Here is a 24,722-nt window from a genome sequence, read left to right as displayed (position 1 = left end):
GTCGAGACCCTATGTCAGCGACCCTGTAAGGCTTGACCAACCGGAGCATCTACACCGACTTGACTTTCCTATCTACCCAAAGAACTGGTGACTCATCAATTTTGTGTTTAGTCTTCGTCATACTCTCGTCCCGTCCATGTGCGCAGATAAAGTTATTCGTTGCTAAAGTGGTCAGTCTGGTCGTATATTTCGATTGGTATCATTGAATAAGCCACGGAACAAGGCGGCCCGTAGATTCTAAAGAAAGAACCTCACAACGACAGACTGCTTCGCTTCGGCAAGGCGCGCAGTTTTCGCATGCAATTCCCAAAAGAACGCCCCGTCACCTCCCACACACACACACACACAACTAGGACCGGATTCGAAGACTGGACTAACTCCTTAATGAAAAATGTCGACCATCAGACGAAATAAATCCAACTCACGACAGAAACACCGGCTGTGGATTCTCACATCCTCCATCTTTGGGGCGCTCGGCGATTACTCCTTCGAAAATGAAAAGACAGAGAAGAAATAGATTCTTAAAAAAGCGGATTATCAAAATTACCAAGCAGGCCGAAGAATATGCCGATCCCCTCGGTGGACAGAATTTGAACCAGTTTTGCGATCGCCTGAAAGAAACTCTGAGTCGTGCAATACTTGAAACATTATAAAATTTCTAATCGGCGCCAAAGAGTCCAGATCAAAACTTCGCAAGAACATGGCTAGAATATTACATGTTCTAAATAGAACAGAGCAAGAATTGTTGATTGAGTTAAAGTTATTCACCAACTGCAGTTCGTTACCTCTACGCAACATCATGCGCCTAACATAACAAGGGAACAGAAATGAGGCTCTGGACCGGCCATTTACGATAAAGCAACTACTGCCATCCCTAGGAAAAATCGACCAGAAGGCCGCCCCCGAAAACGAACGCATAATCAACAAAATCATACGCAGCCTTAACCAAGAAGCAACGAAGTACCCCCTTTTGAAAACAAATAGATGGGAGACGGGATATATAGGAAGCGTGGAAACTTGTTGAGGTGATCATTACTCTGGCTCAATCAACCACCAGGACTTTAGAACATGCGACCTATATCCCTGAGCACAAGCGCAGCCATAAGTAAAATATATTCCATAACAGAAGCCCACATCTATACAGACTCCTTAGGCGTCGTAAAACAACTGAAGAAAGTGACAAAGACAGTGCGTGTACCCAAGTAAATCCACTCACTCAATAAAAAAAAAATAAAGATACGAATCCAGATATACTAGACACAAGACGATTTTCAGAACGCTGAACAGAAAAAAGTTGACCTCACACACGAAGTCCCAAACACTAATGCCCCCCCCCCCCCCCCCCCCCCCCCCCCCACCAGGCTCCCTTTTGATGCCCGCTTCACTATTCCCATCTTAGCATCCTCTGTAAGGAAAAGTACACGTGCTCTCATCCCGCCGTGTATACTTTCCCCTCCCTCATAACTTAACGGGAATGGAGGAGGTTTCCTTTAGAAGGTTAAGAGCTGGGGCGGCCCTTACCTTGTCGGTAACATGCCGATGGAAATCTGAAGAAGACATCGGACCCACCACATGCCCTAAGTGTTCCGCACCATCTGCAGAAGTGGATGTTCGTCACCTGCTGTGGACTTGTGCCCGGACAAGGTCATCAAGGATTAAGATTCTGATGTAAGTGGGACTAACCGCAACAAGGGAAGAGGACTTCTCCAAATGGCTCACCGACAACAATAAGAGCAGGAGCCTACTCCGGTACCTAACGGAAAATAATTTACACACAGGGAAGCGCAGGGAATGTTTACGATCCTGTGGACCTGAATCGTCTCACAAGCCACTTGGAGGATCAAAAAGAGATTGCTAATACCCTATACGGCTTCTACAATGCCTGTCAATCCAAGACATCTTATTTCAACACAAAGAGGACCTTATTGATCACGTTGACAAAAACATCAATAGCGCCCTTCTTGAAATAGATATTAAGGAGACGTTTGACAAAGTCTCGCATGCCGCAATTCTTCGCAACTTGCACGACACCAATTGCGGGGTGGGAACATACAACGATGCCTAAGCATTCTTGACGAATAGTACGGCCACGAAGCCTGGAGAACCTCAAGATGGACAAATTCCAAGAAGCGGACAAAAACACCCCTCAAAATTCAGCTATATCACACCTCTTGCTTAATATCGCTATAATGAAATTACTGAAGGCCCTTGATATAATGGCACCTCCTATACGACAACGATATAACAATTTGGAATTGTGGCGGGTGTCCAGAACAATAACAAAACAAATCGGACTGATCTGCACGCCACTCTTTGTCCTAAAGCTCTAACTTGAAGAAGACCTCCAGAAGGTGAAATTGCTGATCCGGAAATCTCTCTTGAGAGAACCCTCCCTCTTCATTTGTGGCCTGAACATCCAGAAAAATTGATCAGGCTATAAAGCACTCCAGAGACTTCAGGCTACTATTACTCAAGTGACACACCTGATATTTCGCGTGGCCAGAAGATCTAAATACCACCCGTATCGTCCAGGTTTTATCATACGCAGTATAAAACGCGGAACAACATATTTGAATCTAAATAAAACAGAAGTGAAAAAGCTAAACTTCCTCATCCGCAAATCCATGAAATCGCCATTAGTAAATCCTAACGCGCCTTTACGCAACGCCGCCTTCACCTCAGCCTTCACAACACGGGGCAGGAGCTTACCAGAGTCCATATATTCAAACAATTGGAACGCTTAAAACCAAAAGAAACATAACATCGAATCCTCAAGGAACTGGAATACAGAGAAGGCGTGCGAGAGCCAAAATGCGCTAAGCAGCGCATTCTAGATAACTACTGCTCATACATCACTGTAGTCCTATCCTGACAAATATGCGTCCTACATACATCAAAGAACGGCGTCAGGCAAGAGTTCAGACGTTTAGCAAAGTTCATGGAGCCAATCTGGAAACCAGACAAATTGATGTCGCAAGATAACCGGGAGGACACGCCCACTCCATTAGCCTCACGGATTCCACGTTGTAAAAAAGAGCTCTGCAATTGTTCCGGCAAATGACACTTATACAGTAGAACAGGTTGCAGTCGCCCCAGCTGTTCCGACGTCCGAAGAATATGCCATGATTCTTACTAATTCAGTCTGCACGCATGAATTAGCGAATGTGAAGAAGTTCTTCATCTCACCGCAGCACGCCACTTTCCAGACGCCTACATCATATATACTCCGATACACGCCCACCTGGATGCAAAGCAGGCAACGAACGTCTCAACTCTAGGATATGCTAACCAGGAACCGCTGCCAGCGGGATTTCAGAGGACGCACCCCAGAAATATATTGATATCCTCTTCCATTACAGACCAGACAGAAAAAAATATTCACCACCCCACCCGACACTACAGCTACGAGGAAAGCCTTGCATCTTTCTCATCTATGAAGTTTCTGATAAAGCTAAGTAGCTTTCCTCTGTAGCCGCATGGCAATAATCGAACCGATGGTTATGACCCTTATCAGTAATTACTGCCATATTACACTCGCCTTGTATGCCACAGGGTAGGTGGGCAGTTGGTCCCACCGGGGGCGTCTGTGGCTTAGTACATAACCCGACCCGCTTGGACAGCCGTAGTTTACTGCGAACGCCAAATACTTTTCGGACTTCTCTTTGTCGTGGCTGCGGGAAAAAGCAGCAATAGAGAGCAAACCCTACCGCCTGCGCTCCCGGTCTAGATCAGGAACCTGTCTTACTTAATGCGTTTCAGTGGCAAATTCAACTCAGCTCACGCACTGATTGATGCACTAAGCCGGTATGCTTATTTCCTGTTTCTTCTTAGTTCAACAGCAGCAACAACACCTTAGATGACCCCCTAAGTGAAGTTAAACTTAAATTACATAAAGCGTGAACTGCTTTAGGGCCGGTGCCGGCGCGAAGCCTTGGAGGGCATGCGTACGAACCGGAGGAAGACTGGGAGGTGAACCTAAGGTTAACCTAAGTGCTAAGCCAACTCTCCTAGCTAGTTCACTCCCTGGCGCCTATGTGATGCTCTCACGCGGGAACAGTGCGTACTTCAAGTGTGTTCCTTCCGTGCACGTTTATTTCGTGGCGCAAAACGGCAAAGGTTCAACGCTATGGCTTTTGTTGGCGCACACCTTAAAAGCATCGTCAGATGAGACACGTTACGAAGTAGGGATGAAACTCCTTTAAGCGAAGTACGTTCTTTGGATCTTTAGGCTTGGTTGAGAACACATTCGACGAAGAAGTCAGACGTGTTGAAGGAAAGAGAATGTAGAAATACATTCTCTTTTTCTTTACCACGCTCGACGTTTTTCGAACGCGCACACAAGCACGCACGCACCTACGCGCATGCACACCCACACGCACACACACACACACACACACACACACACACACACACACACACACACACACACACACACACACACACACACACACACACACACACACACACACACACACACACACACACACACACACACACACACACACACACACACACACACACACACACACACACACACACACACACACACACACACACACACACACACACACACACACACACACACACACACACACACACACACACACACACACACACACACACACACACACACACACACACACACACACACACACACACACACACACACACACACACACACACACACACACACACTCTGCCACACATATGTCATCAATCAACACTGAGCGTGCACCTCTGCTGCTGACGTTATCGCCAGTACGCATAACCAAACCCAGCAAGGGAGCTCTATTTGCCTCAATTAAACGTTTGAATGAGAACATCTTACGCGGAAGAACCCTGAACATAGACAGAATAGTAAACTAAAAAGAAATTATTGAGCACTGTCGGCTAAACATATTTGAATACCTACCGGTATACAAGTCATAAGAGTAAATAAAACTTTTGGAGGCGCTTGTAAACACGAACGTTTTCTAAACCCGGCTAACCTTAGCCAGTGATGCCCGAAACATTTCTCAGATAGATGTAAATTACATCGGGTTAGTGCAAACGTTATGAACATGGCATGAATTCTCCATTAATCCAAGATAATATAGACAGCAGAAGTTTGGGAGGCAGCTGTTAAGCTGGAACCCTCAGTTTTAGCTGGGTTTAATCCGGTTGGCCGAACGCGCCGCCGCCTGTACACAAGGACTCTAGGCTCTCGTGTATGCGGGTAGTCGGGCGGCTATCCTCTATCTGTAAGACAATAACGTTTCTTTACCACCACAGCATCGTTTCGGGAGTAAATGGGCCCTTTATTGGGTGTGACTGATATCAGTGCGAGCCAGCAGCAGCAGCAAGCAGTGATCCTCACTTGCAATACTATTTAAAATATATATATATATATATATATATATATATATATATATATATATATATATATATATATATATATATATATATATATATATATATATATATATATATATATATATATATATATACACTGGTTAAAAGTGAAAATTGGTGTAAGCAGAATATTGAGGCAGTATCTGTCTCACTCCACGGTGCACCCCTGACGCGCGCTTCAAGTGAAGGGAGGGTGGTGAGAGCGGAAGAGACAGAGCTGCCGATGTGAAAGGCTACAAAACAATTTCGGCCATCTGCAGCAGGGGATCATTAGTGTGAACTGGCATCGCGCAGCCCGAGGAAGTTTTTATGCTTCTCATCATTGAAACACCGTACCTCGGCTAGGTTTGAATCCAGGTACTCCGATCAGTAGCCAAGCATCTTCAGCACTGATATACAGCGACGGTTCAAAGTAAAATAAACTTTAAATTGGTTTACAGGAATGTAAAGGTCTAGTATCGGTACACTTCTCCATAGACACCGAACTGCGGCGTAAAGGAAAGGAGGAAGGTGAGAATGAAAGCAGAGAGTGAGAAGGAGGTGCCTTAGTGGAAGGTTCCGGGGTAATTTGGACCACCTGGGGATATTCAACATGCACTGTCATCGCACAACACACATATGCCAATCCGTTTCTCCTCCATGAAATCGCAGCTGCCGGCGGTCGGTTCGAACTCGGGCACTTCGATTCAGTAGTTGAGTGTAAACGTTTCTAATGCAATTAAGTTACCTGAAAACTTTGCGCGGGCTACTGAACTGGAGTACCTGGTGTTACGCCATCCCTTGGTTTCGACTGCAGGACATATCACCCCGTTACTTTTGATTTTGATTTTGTTTGTTTCCACAAACCCGGAAGTACAAGGTCGAGGGAGAACAAGAGGAAAAAGCGGCTTCATTGGCCCTAAGTGAAATTATCAATGGCAGCAGTCAGGCGGAAGGAAAAGATTCCAAAAAGCAAACTAAATGAGAACATAAAAGGCAGATTCAGAAAAGAGTGTTAAAATGGTAATGCAGAAAAAACATTAAAGAAGAGAAGGAAATAAATGTACTTGGCTCGATAACTGGAAGGCCTTTGCTTTTAACAAGCCATTTGTCCCTTGTTGATTGGCGAGTGAAACGAATGATTACATCTGGCGCCGTGTTCTTTCTTAAAGGCCCACTGTCCACCCTCCGGTCGAAAATATTTTCTTCCCCGGTGACTGTGAGACTTCGCCCCTGGAACGCAAGGCAGCAAAATGTTTTTGAAAAGAGTAACTAATAACGCAATTACAGCCACCGCAATCACCCGATTCTATCCTGCCTCTCTCCTTCCGTTCCCTCGCAAAGGTTTTTCACTCTCCTGCCTGAGGTCGTCTAGCCTCCGCAATACAAATTCCCCTTCCTCCTCCGCGTTTGGCGGGAGGTGGGGCGTGGCTCTCCGCGAGCGCGAAAAAAAAAAACGGTCGAGGGAGCGCGCGCCGCTGGATTCAGTCTGGCCGTGGCGAGGGAAAAGCGCGCTGCGAGCGGTAGACACCCATCCTTCTCCCGTCAGTCAGCGAGACGGACCAATGGACGTCGTTCCCGGTACGTACGTCATTATCGGGGCCCGCGTCGGGCCAGCGCAGGGAGCGGTGAAGCTGGCTTCTCAAAGGAGAGCATGAGGGAGCTTTGAATTGTATTTTCGATGCTTTGCGGCGCGCGTGTCGCTGTAGAATTTTGCACAGACTATCTCCGGTACCTGATCGAAACACTGGGCTCCTTTTCTTAAAAGGGCCTTCCCTGGACAGTGGCCCTTTAATGGCAGACTCTAAACAGCAGTGACAGTTTCCTCGATTAGAGGTGCGTTTCAGTTTTTAGGCGATGCACTTTAGCTTGACCATAAGCGATTAGTCGTCTTCTTGCTTTATGTTATTAACTTCAAGATTAGGCTTCCGACTGTGGTATTCCGGTAGTTAACCGTAGCGCAGATGGCCTGTACTTCTGTGCCAGCACATGATGCTTCAATTTTAGCCACTTTGGCAGTTAGCGTATTTATTTCTTTTCCTTGTTTGGAAAGGCATTCCAAGACATCCTCATACTTTGCTGGTAGTATTTTTACCGATGTCTCTATTTCACTAACAGTATGCATAAGCGGTAGGTCGTCAAGCGCTCTGTTGATGTCGAGAAGTATGGTGGCAATTGAAACTTCCTGCACCTTAGACGCCACGGAGCTAGACTATGAAATGCCGCACCGAAGACACCGCCAGGACTTCCTAAATTCTGCCCCGCCGGGGTGGCGCAGTGGTTATGGCGCTCGACTACTGTTCCCAAGGACGCGGGATCGATTCCTGGCCTCGGCGGCCGCTTTTCGATGGAGGCGTAAGCAAGGTGCCCGTGTGCTGTGCGATGTCAGTGCACGTTAAACAACCCCAGGTGACGAAATTTTCGGAGTCCTCCACTACGGCGTCTCTCATAGCCTGAGTCGCTTTGGGACGTTAAACCCCACAAACCACAAGCCACCTAATGTTTAGTGCTAAATTTGCTCTTAGGTATTCCCAAACAGTTATGACTAATGTGAAAGTGTCGGGAGCATTTTCCACAAGCTAATAGTCATAGGTTTGCTTAATGGCCACATCACATTCGTCACAGGCAGTCAGACATTCAGGAAAAATGATTCAAGTGATGAGGGAAAAAAGGGTAGAACATTGACGAGAGCTGCTACAAGAAGCGGCGGCAGCAGTGGGTAAACTACAAAATGAGGCGGCTAACTAAAACAGAGTACAGCGACACCAACCTGTAGTGGCAGCAGAAAATTCTCGATTGGTCTCTTCTCTGTCTGCCACCATTGCTGCTGTCAAAGGTGGAGTCCATTGCTTCGACGCCTACATTTTTAGAAGATGGTCGCGCCTTCCACTCCAGCTGTCATGACGTGGTCATCTTCAGCAGACAGATACCAGCAACAGAGTCAGTAGTCAGAAAAGGCTTTGGTACGCCGGGGATGCGATTTGCACACCTGAATGTCCCACGAAATGACAGCCTAGATTGCGGAATTATCATCACGACGTGGTGACTGCGCACTGTAATGACAGCAGAAAATCTTCGATTAGTCTCTTGTCCGGCCGCCATCACTGCTGCTGTCAAGAGACGTCCTCATAACGGAGGAAGCGGCCATGTTCTTTCTCGGACATCTTTTGCAGTACCCCGGCATGTAAGACGGGGCTGAATCGTGTTTCGCGGAGGCGAGCATCTGCAGCAACAATTCAGGCAACCGCTCTCCTGCTGGCTGCGGAACGCTGCATCTGTTGCTTTTGTGGAAAGCGGCGCACCCGTGACTAAACAAGCGAACATGTATCTTCTCAGACATTCTTCACATGTCTCTTACGTCGGAAACGGGGGTGCACGAATCTTTTCTTTTCTTCGCACTGGCAACAATTCAGACTTGGTTAGGTCGTCCCTCATTTCTAACTAGAGAAGGCAGCGCCCGCCGGTACCGTTTGAGGCTAACAGCCCCCCCCCCCCCCCCTTCACTCCACAGGCGTGCAATTCAGAAAGACGAAACTAGAGCCACTGGAAAATTTTCCAGTGACTCTAGACAAAGCAGCCTCCGAACGCCACCTTTTGTCTGCACGTGGCCGGATCCACTTTTGTTGTTAAGGGCCGGCAAGCGAGACCGAATTAGTCTGAGGAATTTCGCCGACTGCAAAGGGTGGAGGGGGCAACGGCGTGGAGGATGAAAGTGGGAAGGAAGCCCGGAAGCAGTGGACGCTTTCATCGAAGAGAGTAGCATCCTGTTTATGTTTTTCTGGCTTTGGTTTGTCATCGAGGCTCTGGGGCCAAGGCTGAGCTCGACCCGTGGGATAGTGCCCACCTTGCATGACCTTTTTTATTGGTTAACTGACACAAAAGGGGGAGGGGAGGCACTGAAAATGACCGCCCCTATCACTTTGTCTTCGAGGGAATTCAAAGCGAAATTGATCCAAGAGCAGTAAGTCTAGATTGAGGTTCCGGGCTTAGCACATAAGTTTAAAAGTGTCTGGGTTTTAATTCAGACGCTCAGTAGTTAAACAAGATTCTGTAGACAGTACCTCTCTCTGAAATCATTTTATTTTTACGTTAAGGTTGTTAATTCAGTCTATCTGACTTTCCTTCGGCAACGTATTGTTCTCCTTTGTAAAGATTTGCATATATACTGTGAATATATTTCTTCATCTGCATCATGGCCTCTTGCTCTAACACCGCCGAATTACCAAGTCTGAAGAAGTGTTAAGCCCTCCGAAGAGAACGAACCATGTAGGAAAGTATTTCCGGGTTCAAACTTGACCACCATCGGCTGCAGTTTGATAGAGGAGAAACGGAGAGGCGTTATTGTGCTGTTTGATATGGTTTGGTTTTCGGGAAAGGGAAGCCGCGGTATCTGTCACACTTCTCGATGAACACTTGCATTTACAATGAACAGCATACAACTGGAGGTACAGCCTTTGTAAAAAATGCAGAGTCCAGGGGTTCTGCTTCTGTGATGTGTAGTGGTATTCATTTAGCATTAGTGGAGGTTCTTCCTATTGGAAGGGGTAGGACAAAAAATATTACCATCAAGCAATTCTGAACACCGGTAATGCGTTTCAAGCCGCATGAAGTGGCTCAGAAGCAAAGCCCTCGTGTTCTAGACTTTTGACAAAGACTGTACTCATTTCTTTGTTTCAGATTCCTATTGAGAACTGTCCTGCGATTCGGCTAGCAGATGGATGCTAAATGAGAAGCAAAATGTTTAGCACCACTATGAACGCTGTACAAGTAACCATTGTGCCACAATTCTGATACGAAATCACGAGGATATTTTTCACGATATCTTTTGAAGGAAAAGCTTTACTACGCTAGATAAAGAAGTCGTCGCGCAAGCCTCAGTTTAACTTTCATGTGGTCTTGACAGATACCTTTCCTATGAACCAATTTACAGTTGAAGCGAAAGTTTGAATACGCTCGGTCTTAAGAGTAAACGCTATAGCGTGCATTTATTGGCTTCATATGGTCTTGAAACGAAAGCTTCACTACGCTAAGTAGAGCCGGTCTATGCGTGGTGTCGAGATGCCAACAACAGGTTTATTCCAGGCGAACTATGGCACGCGATCCACATAATATTCAAGCGGATGCTATGACGCACATCAACACATCAGGCGATCCACCACCTTCCCCTCTTCCCCCAGATCCGTTCATGTCCCACGTTTCTGATTCGCAAGTTCTGCACCAGCGAACACGCGCTCTCATTCCTCCGTGTTCGCACCCTCTCCCCCGTAGTCTTACTCGGCGGGAGGAGGTGACAGTGCGCCGTATCCGGGCAGGGGCGACTCTGACCCCATCTGTTCGACATCGATGGCGGGAAAAAGATCTACCAGTGACTGACAGGTGCCCTCACTGTGACACTCCACCTGACGTCTGCGATGTGCGTCACTTGTTGTGGACTTGTCCATCGACGACTCACATTAGGCAACGGATAATCATGACGGTGGGCCTGTGGTGGAATCGCGATAGTGATTATGAGAAATGGACAATGGACAATCGCTATACTGCCAACCTTCTCGAATACATAAGCACAACTGGACTTCACTCCTTCTTTTAACGTTCTATCTACTGCATCCCATTCCCCCTTTCTCAACTTATACCTTGTGGCAAACTCTTCGAAAAAAAAAAACTATGGCACGAGCATGAGACACGTGCCAGCGGCAGCGAGCTTCGCGCGAGCCCGCAGCAGCGCTAGCCAACTGGCCTAGCCACTGCACGTGGCTACTGCGTACATTTAGCCCGACGAAAAGCAATCTCTTCGCAGGCATGATGCAACGTGCACGCCTGGTGTGCTGGTGGGAGGCGTCAGTGCAGGTTTGTGAATCTCGCGGAGGCGTGTCTGTGCGTGTTTCACCATACAGAGGTGCCTCGTATGCAACGCCTTAGCTGTCTCTTTCCTCTTCTGCAGGCTTGAGAAAAGGGATAAGATTGGTTCAATTTCGCCGCACAGCGCCGTTCCCGGTGTCAGTCATATATGACCTGGGCTCCTTTGTCGGCACCACCACGTTCCATTCTCGCTTTAAGTCTCTAACCCAGACTTCATCACCTTTTAGAATGGTTGGAAGTTGCCGTATAGCATGTCGTCTATTGCAATTTCTCCGCTGCTGTTCTCGGTAATGCGTTTTGAAATTCTTAGTTTAGTGACGTCTGGCAAACTGGGAACAAGGCTTCACAGAGTTAGAGGAAGCTTTGTCTGCAGTCTCCTCCCACCAATAGTTCAGAAGGGCTGTAGCCATTTTTCAGTGAAGTTTACATCTAGAGTAAAGCGGTCAACTACGCGTCTTGGGTCTTTTTCATTCAAGTTTTGATGATTTCACAGCAGCCACAGAGAGTCCATTGCTATGAGGGTAGGGTGGACTTGATATTACGTGTATAAACTCGTATTCTTGAGTAAACTTTGAAAAGTCAGATGAGAACTGAGGACAATTGCAGTGAGGGGAACACCGCTAGCACTTATAGCTCCATATCTACAATATCGAAGACAAAGCGTTTCAATCGATAACATATCACATAAACATGTAACCACCTGCATACTGCAAGGGAGCATACTTGGGCCTCTCCTTGAACGTATATGTAAATGATATCACATCTGTTAGCCCCGTTCCACATTATATATCCTATGCTGATGACACCACCTTATTATTTCACGAGAGTAATTTCCATCCTTAGAGGCTGATATCAACATGATCCTTCGAGACGTCTACCAATGAAGTAAAGTGAACTCCCAGGAAATCAATACTAAAAAATACAAAGGCTGTCATGTTCACTCCCAGGCAATCGAAAACACCGCACTTCCTAAAAATATCTCATTAGGACCCGAACCAATAAAAGTCGTTGATTAAGCAAAACACTTGGCGTATATCTGCACAAAAATATGTTATGAGACACTCACGTTAATTATGCTGTAACCCAAATATCTAAATCAGTCGGAATTCTAGCTAGGTTCTACTCTTTCCAACTACAAGCTGTTAAACTGCACATTTAAAATGCCCTGATTTGCATCACATATGAGTTACTGTTTTCTTGTTTGGGGGCGAACAACTATCACAAATCTAAACAGCTTGCACAAACTCCAGAAAAAAGTATATTCGGCTCATAGATGGGGTCGACTCACAAGCCCACACAGGTGAATATTTTATGCGGCTTAATCTAACAGGTGTGCATAATCTATACCTATTACATTTGTAAAAAGATACAAACAACAACTTCGTAACAGCCAGCAAGAATTAAAATACAAAGCACAGTTAACTGGATCAACACATGTACGTGATATAGGCTTTTCAAAATGTTGGAAAGTTCCTTATTCACGCACAAATTATGGTCAACAAAGCTACGTCATTCATTAAAAACACTTTTAAACAGTCTCGAACATAACGCAATTTACTATAACCACACTAGTATTTCATGAATTAGGTCTTTCCTGATAAGCAAGCATCAGAGAACCCATACTAATTGATGCTACTCAAATAATAACATGCAATTATTTTGTAAAACCGATTGCCTTTATGAATATGTATGTGCACTTTCCATTCTCTTTATAAGTAACTACAGTTGAATTTCTTTCCTTTGCACTTGCTGCACATATAAAAAATTGTACAAGTCCCATAAGAGAGCTTTGAAAAACCGCTCCATATTGTTTAACCTTGCACGTTTAACATCATATCCACCTGTGCGTCGTCACTGTATGCCATAAAATAGTGGGCTCGAGCGCATTGAAGTGAACATGTTTCACTTTTTGTTCGAGCCCCCTCCATTGACTTAATTTCTAACGGAAATAAAGTGTATTTGAATTGAAATTGTCGGAGACCACCACCACCTCTGGAATATCATGTCGGGCGAATATTGATTTACAGTGGTTGATCACTGTAATCGATGATATTTTTTCTAAACGAGTCCGTTCTGGGTATCTAGAGTGATCTGTTACAATTAACCACCAGTTACTATTGAAGAACAAGTCCATTTCAACATTGCAGCCACCACAGTGACTGTTAAGAAAGGAAGTGGAAAGAACGAAGGACGGAAAAGTTAACGGTTGGTGAAAAAGAAAGTTATTTCGTCAGATGCAACCAACTCGGCTACATGAAGGGCAATGGGCTAGAAAGCTGACTACGACAAAGAAGTCACACCTAACAGTGTATAACATTACAGTGTTTGGCATTCATGGCTGCCAGCTCAGTGGGGGATACCATAACTGGTCGGAAGGAGCTACTGAAAAAGGTGAGTCCCAGCCATGGCTTCTACGTAGCGTCTTTTACTTTCCTTGCCGTGCCATGCACGTTTAAATGCGAGAGTGCGAAAGGTTGCATAATGCAGAAGATCCGGCGTCCACACTGATTTTGAGCATGAAAAGTCATGAGCATGGCATGGCTTCGTCAAATGATAGCTGGCAGGTGCCATGGCCTTGCACTGACTGGTCGTCGAGTGGTTGGAACTCAAGAAAGCACATGACATGGCTGAATTGACATGTGCTCCCAATTTGTGCTTGGTTTTGAGGGGGGAAGGTTGGATCGAAATCCAGCCTTCCAGGACCCTTGGATCCCAAGTAACACAAGCGGCCGCTAGACAATGTTAGGCGGGCTTTCCCCTAGTGAAGTATCTTATTTATATCCCCCCGCCCCGCTCTTCTTTAAATCCAAAATTTATTTTCTCGTGCGGCAGCAACCTAGTCCAACATAAGCTGGCATTGCGGACAGAAATATAGAAGTTTCAAATTTTGTTGATATTTATATCCGGGGGTGCTCTACAGTGCTATGGCTGAGGGGTATCCGTCGCTGAAACTTGTGGGGGGAGCGTTTAAAGTGTAAAATTGCATGTAAAAACACGCAAAAAATCTCTCCAACTTGCAAGGCGGCCGAGACATTTACATGCTGTCATCAGTGTTTCAAACCGAATCACTAAGCCTCAATCGCATTGTTGTGCTGCGAGACTGTGGAGTAAAATGTGAGGTCTTGTCGATGTCGGAAATTCTTTCTTCCGGAGCTCTCTTCTAAACCCATGTTCTGATCTTATTACAACTAAAAGTCCTACAAATTAAAGGGCTGCTAGGTCTTCTTTTTTGGATTGTCTTAGATTCCGAGATGCAAGAAATGGCGACCGCATGTTTCCAATAACGTAAGGCTGCCCATTGTTAGGCTGACCCACTATAGTCTTGACACGAAACATTTCAATATGTGCAAGGAAACTTACCGATACGAAGTCGCGACGATGAAGAGTAGATTATATGGAGAGAGGCCACAGGGAATAAAAGCGTCACGCCACAGGGCGTGTCGGCGAGCCATCTATAGCTACATCTTCGTGCTGTTCGATCGGTGCGCCTTCTTTCCACTGCTCACTATTGCGGCTTAGCTATATACTTTGTATAAACTCTTCAGAAACATTAGTGTCCTTTGCATCTCAAGGGTGTTGCAGAATGAGCATATTCTTTATTTTTGTTTTTCAGGACATCATGTTCATGAAAAAAAAATGACTAAAAGAAACGCATCAGCTAAGTACGTGTGCCAAGTTGCAGTCGCTCACAGAACGCACAATCATGTGTCGATCCACTTGCAGCAAAAGGAAAATTGTAACTGGTGGGAAAAACAGGAGTGCCAGCTCGCTCATAGCTAACAGGAACCAATGTTGTGAATGCCACGCCTTTTTTTTTTTCCACTGACAAATGCATTGTCTCTTGAGTACGTCGCCAACGCATCCCCGCCAGCGGAAATCAATTTTTCTTTCTGTCATAGCTCCTCAGGCACCTTCCATATCGAGCGTGGTTCGAGGGCAGTACTATATTTGTTATATTTAGGTTCTGCCGTGCTATCAGTGCGTCTTTTTTTTTTCTTTAGTTGCTATGGTCACCGCTTAGGAACAGCGGGGCGTGTTATTTGAAACTGGCTTGCGTGGATACTGCCTTGAAAAGCAGCACCTATAGCAGAGAAAGGAGGTGTCGTGCTTGCCGTTATCTTAAAGTAGAGTGCTGTTGGCGGCGCCCGTGGGTAAAGGGCATATAGAGAACTAAGCTTAGAAGCTTTAATCTAAAATCTGTTGATAAAAATGACCGCATGCAAAGAAATGGCATCGCGTACTCTAAAGATTACGATCCTTTATTTTGGTCCTGTCTAGCCGTAGTTGTTTTCACTGGACAAAGCTCGGCTCACGGATATAAACTTGTGAGGAAGTCGCGCCATATGACGTGCGCTGTTTCTCCGAAGTACGCTGGTACTTCGGAGACAAGGAATATGTGCAAGGAATATGTGCAAAGAACGCATGATTCTTGTTCAAAGTTCTTATCCCTTGCACATAAGTCTCGTTGTATGCTTAGCGTAACCCATGAGTACGCCACGATCATGTTGAAAAGTGTTCTTTTTATGCGTTATCAATGCGATTACTACATTAAAATTAAGTGCTATAATCTCTGCATACAGAATGTTTAAACGATGCTTTCAGTGCATGCTTTCAATTTTGTATGCCCTTTGTCCTTTATGTATCACGAGCTTACTTAGTGATTTTGCAGTTCATTCATAGATTGTGAATTATGACTTAGGTGCATGTATGATTCTTTTGTTTCCATGGGACCAATAGCGCCACTGTTGCCGGATGTTTCGGGCCTCGGGAGCTTGCCAAGCTGCTGCTTTTTATTTTCCCGGGGCGCACTGCTTTGTAGCAAGAAATAAATAAATTGAAACTAAACTAACTAAATTAAACAGAGCGAAGAAGGCTGTCACTGACTAAATCTTTGTGCACTCTTTTCATTGCGCCATTTATAAGCAGCAACGTGGCAGCAGCCATGACGTAGCATGTGCGATATAGAATCCTCGCCTGTCCTCAGCGTGTCAGCACGACCATTTATCTTAAACTTCTATTATTATCCACTGCGGCACGTATGCCAGGTAAGGTGATTCTAGCGGATGCAAGCAACGAGGACGCTATAGCTATGACACAGGCATACTCGCACATTTTATGCGGAGAGCGAGCAACCCAGGCACACACACACACACAAAAATTCAAGCAACAAAAGAAACGCGGCCACAAAAAAACACTTGCGACAGCCGACAAGGACTAGCCCGGGGGAGGCTGCCAGCGTTCTCTCAATGGCAAGAAAGTGAGCATCATAAAGAAAGGCTCCCTGCGTGTTCCAAAATAATAAAAAAGGAATGTTTTGAAGTAGCCTCTTTTTTCCTTCTGGCGAGAATACAATGCATTGATAAAAGAATCAAAATTTATTTCTCGTATGCTTGCTTTTCTATATATGTGTGCATAAGGGGTGGACAGCGCTGCTTTATCTGGTCCTCCTTTCTCGCAGCGCGTGTATTCACTGCGTGGACCTTTATTCTGCTCGAACCAACTAGCTTGGTTAATGAATAGCGCGCACATCCTGCAGTGTAAAGTTATAGGGTTGTGTTCCCACTCCATCAAAACAAATGCAACTTTTGATTCAGCTCGTGTGCTGTTCTTTATTTACTGGAAACTTCCGTGAAAACTTTGGTGGTGCCAAGCCAGGTATTTTTACACTTTTCTAATGTAATGAGATCTAATTTACGTATTAATTTCTTCGCGATGAGGGCGGCCGGACAAAGGAAAGTAAATATGCAACAGTTGAATAAAACAGATGCTAAATGAATAATTGCTTGCGCCGAGCCAGCGAAAACAAGCACGCATTCTATGTCGTGCACGCCACATCAATACTGCAGCCACGTGTGCACTTAAAAGGGCTGTTGTGAAAAGAGTGCACAAAGTTTACGTTAATGACAGCCTTTTTTTGCGCAATTCCTTGCGTTCGAATCGGATCATAACTTGGAAAGACGCGCCTGTGTATTTACACTACGTGTAGCAGATGCTACATCACAATGTTTTATTTATTTTCGGGACGGTCTGCAACAAATATTAATACTAATACGATAATGCATGGTCACTAAACATCACCATGAACTGTACTTCACTATTCGCCTGCTTGATCTGCATACCTGTGAAGACATGAATGTCGCACTAAATTGCCGAGGTAGCAGCTTCTCCGAACACATTTCAGCCAGATGATGGTACAAATTAAGGACATTTATTTATGATAAAGCACTTCCCACCTGTCTGGTTTTCGAGTTAGTATGTTTGCTTTCTTTACCATTTTGTATGTATTTTGTTCGCTGTGTGTTTGTGTGTAATTGTGTCTTTTGTCAAGCATCTGCAGCCCAGCCACATGGCCGTCTGCGTTTTAAGTAATTACTGTACGCATATCGTTCTTTGCATATACATGTGTGGTAAATACCATGCCGGAAAATAAACGCTGCTTGGCTTAGGAGTAGTGCGTAGGTAACGAAATCTTAGGATCAGAAGCTAGATCGCGAATTTACATGCCGCAGTTTTATCTTCAGAATTTGTTGTTCATTGACGCTGGAGCAGGGCTTTATCTCTTTCTGCCTGAAGATGCACCAACATCCATTGGGAATGATTGTAGCAACGCGCGACTTCAATCTAGTTGTCTTAGGCCGATTTACCATGATGTTTCACTTATTTTGCTACAACAGAGCCCAATAAATAATTTCTCTAGAAAGCTCTTCGTGCCTTACTTAGTGCCGGACGTCTCTCACTAATACACCACATTTGGCGGAGGTACTGCCGTTCATGTTTCGGAAACTCGTAACAAGATGTGACCGCAGCCTTTTGTGTGATCTTCGGAAGGACTTGTGAACAACACTCAGAGCCAGCAACTTGAGAGTTGCGCTCTTTGCTTGGGCTACTACTCAAGCTCATCCGAGCCTGGAAGGAAGCCTCCACATCGATGATGGCTGAGGTTATAGACTCTGTTCCTGTTGTTACTTGGTAGCCCCGTGTACCTTAACCATTCTACGCCTCACATGACTCTGAGCCAAAAGTACAGGTCAAATATTCCTACCACTTGGCCACCTACAACAACTAGGATGAATCCATAAAACTTTCGTACGAATGTTTTGCACTGGAGAGATAGGAAGGGTTTGATATAAAAACCATAAACTTACCTGATGGCCCGGGAGACGTTCAAGCGAGTGATAAAGAAGATATTCATTAGGCCTGTACGCAAGGAGAGGGCCGAGTACTGCTGCACTTTAGGTACTAAACAACAAATATCCCATCACAATTTATACTGAAGAAAAGAAGTGTATCATTGGTCGTGCTGGCCCGGAGCTGAAAGAGGACACGAAAGTATAAAGCTGTTGAGGCGAGGTGTCAACGAGCAACTATTTACTGATCTCGTATGTGACCACCCGGGAATGGTCAGCGAAGTTATTCAAAAAGATGTGTGGTTGAAAACATCCTTCACACTCATTCCCACCTGTAAAACCATCCGCCTCAAATATCCACCACCGACCTAAAGTCATTCTCATACATCAAGTGCAACACTGCACAAGTTAGAGTTCTTGATCGCGCTCCCTGCATCCGCGATGGAAAATAGTGCCTGCTCTTGAAGAGAGGAAATGATAGTTGCTTTGTCTGCGAGCCTGATACAGGTTACATTTGTCATCAACTTCATAAAAAGCACTTCTTAAGGAGAAAGGATCGGATTCGGTGAATTTGTATGTTTTGTTTGTCGTTTTTGTTCGTGTCGCGTTTTCGCTGTCCCGCAACCCTGTCAGGTGCACGTACCCTCCGCGCTGCGCAACGCAGCGACCTCGACTGCCTCTTCGCAGCGGAGTTTTTCTATAAGATCTGCATTGCGAAAGTATCCAGGCACCCGAAGCAAGTTATTGCAAACGTGTATGTCAGTAATAGAGCCCATTTCCACAGAAACCACTCGGCCACAAAACAAGAGCGTCGTGATACGCCTTCTTTTTCTTTTCTTGCGGACTACTTGCGTAGCTTTCGCTGCGTTGCACCTAATGTATGAAACAGAGTATCGATACGACGTCTCCGAGAAGCGAGAATTATGAGGGACATTATTACTGATGTCATTCGCAGAGAGCAGTGCTGATTCTTGCCATCTCCGATGCAGCCTCAAGTTCATTTCTTGCGGATGTCATTCGTGAAGAAGTCCACCAGGCATTGGGTGTTCAACCACGGCTATGGCACAAAAAGTTGAAGCGATGACTTATTCCGCCGCTCCGCATAAGTCTGCGTACCAACTAGACGATTCAGGCCCTCGTCGACATCAACTGCCCGCCCCGCAACAGCCCTGAATACGAGCGACGATGCGGCCTAATGAGAAGCTTGAAGGACGTCTACTAACCACCCACTTTGCATTGCGGTGAGGGTGGCCAAAATATTCGTCACTGCGAAACTGGCCAGCCTGGTTTTGCCTTCGAGGTCTAATAATCTGGACTCAAAGAAAGACCACAAGATAGTGACGACTACTGGCGGAAGGGAGTTTTTGTATTATTAAGCCGTCTGTCCCGCTTTCCATCGCTGTTCAAAGTACGCTTTGTATCGCCGGGTAGGAGCTTTGCTACCGCTGCGCGAAGGTCCTACATCATCAGGAAAGGAAATTGAAGACAGCAAATTCTGCAGGTGAGATTAATTCATTATGAAATAACGAAAATCCTCCGCCACCGATGACGAATAACGAAACTGCAACTATTGCACGGAAGCCACATAGAAGGCATTATTGACGAGCGCCAACCTCCGTACACGACGAACTGAGAAGTGGCAACGCTACCAACGTCTAGTTTGAGGACGCGAACAGCTGTCTTTGAATGTCGATGGTGGCATGGTTTTCTCAAAGGCTCACGAGGGCATTGCATGAGATGTGGGCTAACATCAAGTTAGTACATTTTCAACGAATGATTTGAAGAGCGCGTTGTCGAGATCAGTCACGGCTTCGTCTGGCAAACAGTTCCAGTCTTTTGCTGTTAGCATGAAAATGACTTCAGATGAGCTGACGTACACGCACGAGGGGGGTTGGTTGATCCGGGCTGAGTGGTAATGCGCAGGGGTGATAACTGCATTACGCGGGGATGAGTGATAGAATTATGAAAAAGGCAGAGTCCGCTGGTTTTACTGTTGAATGTAGTTATCAAGGTTAGCTTTGTCCTTTAATAATGAAACACTTGTGTGATAGGAATAGTCTGAAAAAGCAAATCTAACTGCTCTGTTTTGAACGTATTTGAGGGTGTTGTAAGGTTAGTTTGTTGTCTTGTTAGAAGCCGCTGACTACTCGTTCATCAATGGATCTATGTATTAGTAGTCAAGGGCTTGACGAAGGTTCGTCTGGTCAGGCATGATAGTTGAGTAAAAAGAATTACAGTCACTGAATAAGTCAACATGTTGACTTGGTCAGTGACTGTAATTCTTTTTACTCGAATCTATGTACTTGAGCTTGAGAAAGTAGCTACCCATTGGGATGGCCCGCTGATCCGCCCTGCTGATTGTGGTTTTGTTACACAATCGGGGCGATGTACAGCCTCGTCCACTTCTAGCAATAACAGGGCCACTGCTATCAAAGCGCCGTTGCGGCCGACCCGGCCACGTGAAACCCTAAATGCGTGTCGCCTGTGCTTGCAGTGCTTTGCTTCGATGTGCGCCTATGTAGGACGCTATGTTCCTTTGAAAGTAGCGAATGATCTTGCACATCAATATTAACGCTAAATGGACGCATTTGTCCTACCAGCTTCACGGCTCTGCAGCACTGCTTTCGCCTCGTGATTTTGGATATAGAATTTCTTTGGATATAGAATCGGACGATCATCTACCTTCGCCAAACGTCTATCAGGCTTTCAACGAATAAGGAAATACCTGCGACAACAACTCTGTAACATCATGTGGCTGTGAACATCTCCGACAAACAATTGAGCGTATCCCCCCCCCCCCCCCCCCCTGGTCAAGCATCATCGCTCAGGTGAGCACGGAGACGACGCTACCACCGAAGGCACCGTTGCTGGATAGGCCCCCTTTCTCTTGAATCCAATACTCACCTCCACAAGAGACATCGCCCAACCACCGAATGAAGAAGCTTTGGTGCTGGTGACGAACTTAATTGAAAAATGACCGCACCTGAAACTATGCGCGACAATCGCTTTCCTCGACAAGCTTGCAGGGATCCCAGACCTATTAGCTTGCCAAAACCAACTTGCGCAGATGACACGTCTAGCTAGGTCTGTCACCTCGTCTTCGATATCAAATTATCAATCAAGGTCATATTCATAGCCTACATTAAAGTTAAAATGATGGTCCCTCGCCACAGTTGAAGGTACGACAAACGCCTATTGCAATATACCATAGTGTTGTTGACAAACACGCCCGACCACTTCGCCAAAAGACCCGTCAAAATCGTCGCTATAGAAGGCCTAGCAATCCACGATCGCGTAAAAAAATGCTTATCTATGACTGCTTCTAACCTGCCATTGAATAGCTTATGGGCGACACTAATATTTTTTTGCGGAAAGAAGATAGCACTTTTTGGTTCTGTGTCGATCACCACAGTGTGAACAAATAACGAAAAAGTTGTTTACCTCCTCTCCCGCATCGATGATACACTGAAAAGGCTCTTCAATGCCAGGTGCTTCTCATCGATGCACAAGAGCGGCTGCTAGCAAATGCATGTCGATGAAATAAATCGCCAGAAGACCGCATTATTCACGGTGCAAGATCTTTTCAAGTTTAGGGGGATGTCATTCGGTATCTGCTCAGCCCCGGCTACGTTCTGCGTGAAATAGATACGGCGCTGGCAGGAATAAAGAACAGATTTGGATAGTATACACCTAGATGACGTCGTTTTCTGTCGCTGCAACTTTGTACGCCGCCTGATATGGCTTCGAACAGTGATGGAGGCCACCAGTCCGAGAGGCTGACCTAGAAAACAGGAAAGTGTCTCTTCAATTGCGAGGAGCTTTTGCGAGCACACCACCAACAAGGATGGTGTTCCCTGCGGTTCCAAAGAAAACATTTAACATTGTACAGTTTCTGCAGCTTGGGGACAAGAAGTTTATGTGCAGATTCCCCAGAATGCGGGCGTATCACAGCAGAATAAGAAAAAAAAGTTTGTTGAATCGCGGAGTCTTTCACCGAGCTGACAAAGGCAGACGGGTCATTTAAATGGAAAGCGCTGCGAGCAGAAAGCTTCAAGAAACTTCATCATCGCTTATTGTATCTTACAGCCCTAGGACATGTTTATGAAAATGCCGAGACTCAAATTCGTACCGACGCAAGAAGCGGGCGCCCTGGGTGCGACCTCGTAAAGAAAAGCGACGGACTGCAGAATGTAAAGGCCTACGCTAGGCTCTTCATGTCGAAGGATGAAGCTAACTATAAAAAAATGGAGAAAAAGTGCATCGCCATCAAGTGGGCTGAAAGAAAACTCTACGCCCATTTACATGGACGGGCATTCATGAATTTGAGTAAAGCTTTTGCTGACTTGCCACTTTGAAGGAGCCCTCTGGCCAGCGGTTTCAACAAGGCAAACGCTAACAAGAGTTTAAAATAATCGTCATCATCAAGTTTGGATGCAAAAAAGTGCGGACTGTTTCTCACAATGAGCCCATAGCTGCACGTCTCTGTTTCATTCGTACTCTTCGTCGTATACAGGACAAATATTAGCAGCCCTGTCTCTACACTAATGTAACTGTCTATCACTGGGTTACCATTTGCGCACTGCTTTGCGCGCAGATAGTTCCCGCGAGCGTCTTCTCGACAGCCCCTGAACCCATCTTGCTTGGGGAGCTAGAGGAAAGACAAAGAGGGAAATAAACGATCTCTCGCCTTAGAGAGGAGAGGGTCGCTCTGACTCCCGCTAGCAGTGTGTGCAGTCCGTTTTCGGGGTTCTTTTTTCCGCGCTATCCTAAGAGTACGATGGTGATCCGTTCTGACGTTCTTGAGGCTCGGCCCTTACACGCATATAACAGATAAACATTTGTTGGTACAACTGCCAACGCCATGAGTCGCCACCAACAAAACCTGTAAGATTTGTACAGTTAATACCAACACCATCAAGATTATTGTGATTGCCTTTGTTGATGTATTCTTGGAATGTAGTTTTTATTTGTGTCCATCCCTGCTTTAAGTCAAGCGACTTTGCAGTATTTCTAATTACATAAAAAAATCTCGACATCCCAGAACAACAAGTGGACAATAGCGGCAACCGACTACACGGCCCCTTATGCCGAATCTCTAAAGATACCGAAGAAGAAATCGCCAAGTTTTTTTGTGGAACGCATCGTCCTGCGACACCGCATGCCAGAAGGGTCATCACGTGTAGGGGAATGTCGGTAATGTCCGGGCTAACTCGAGGCCTCTTGAGCTATACTCAGACGACCGACCAGTGGAAAAGTGCCAACCATCTATACAGAAAATCGTACTTCTAGCGCGCAGAACACATGCTTGGCATGTACTTAGTAGACGGCGAACAGAATACGTGGGACGCCTTCCTGCTTTGCATGATGTTTGCCAGTGAAACCACCGTCTAGAGATGCGAAGGAAAAAAGACAAGCAACAGAAATTGTAGACAAAAAGAATATGTTTTCATTGTTATCCGGCAGGGCAAAGCAAAAAGTAAAAGAAAACCCGGGGAGTTTCTTATCCGACCTTAATATTTTCGTGTGGTTGCCTTAGGTTAATTGTTTTCCACAAAAATAACTACAGCGTGCTTCCACGAAAGAATACAGAGTTATTACCATAGTCTGTGTTTTATTATTAGGGCAGTTGAGCATCCCAAAACGACTGCGGATTTCAGGGACTTCGAAGGACAAGGTTCAGACTAATTTCGATTACACAAAATTTTTACCATTCACTGAGATCCAACAGCTCTTGGGCGGTTTGCGCCTCGCCTCCATCGAAACGCGGCCTCCACGCCAAGCAGCTGACATGGTTCTCCGCTTAAATAGTGAAGTGCTTATAGTGTTTGTAAAGCTACTTAAATAACTTTATGCGAAATATATATATATATTTGCACTACCAGCTAAATACCCTAGGGAAAACAAGGCAAATTCGTCAACTATACGGCTGCAAGTCTTGCCGTGTGTAATTCACAGAGAAAGGAAGAGAATACGTATATCGCGTAAGAGTAGATTGGTCTATATTAAGAAATGCTGGCCCATGGTTTAACATCTGGAAGTGTTTGTTGCATGTCGAAAGATCACTGGTGTCAAAGAGCGAGGATTATCTAAGTGGTATAATGGTGAGTATAGTTTTCCTAATGAGGTGGTTCTTACAAGGCATCGGATGCATAAGAGATTTCGGCTGCAAATAAAATAAATATACTTGAATATAACGTTGGGGGTATAAGCATGACTCCAACTTAGTTATACAAACTAAAGGTCTGTTAAGAATGGTGTTGCATCGTTTAGCAGGAGTGTACATGGTTCGAAGACTTGAAGGGGGACACTCAAGCTTCAATCTAAGAGTAAGCGCGTCAGCGCCTTTAATGTCGCCTTTTCATTCCA

The sequence above is a fragment of the Amblyomma maculatum genome, chromosome 4 (assembly GCF_055883805.1).
Source record: "Amblyomma maculatum isolate TAMU_Amacu chromosome 4, ASM5588380v1, whole genome shotgun sequence".
Classification (NCBI taxonomy): domain Eukaryota; kingdom Metazoa; phylum Arthropoda; class Arachnida; order Ixodida; family Ixodidae; genus Amblyomma; species Amblyomma maculatum.
Note: the sequence above shows the minus strand (reverse complement) of the source record.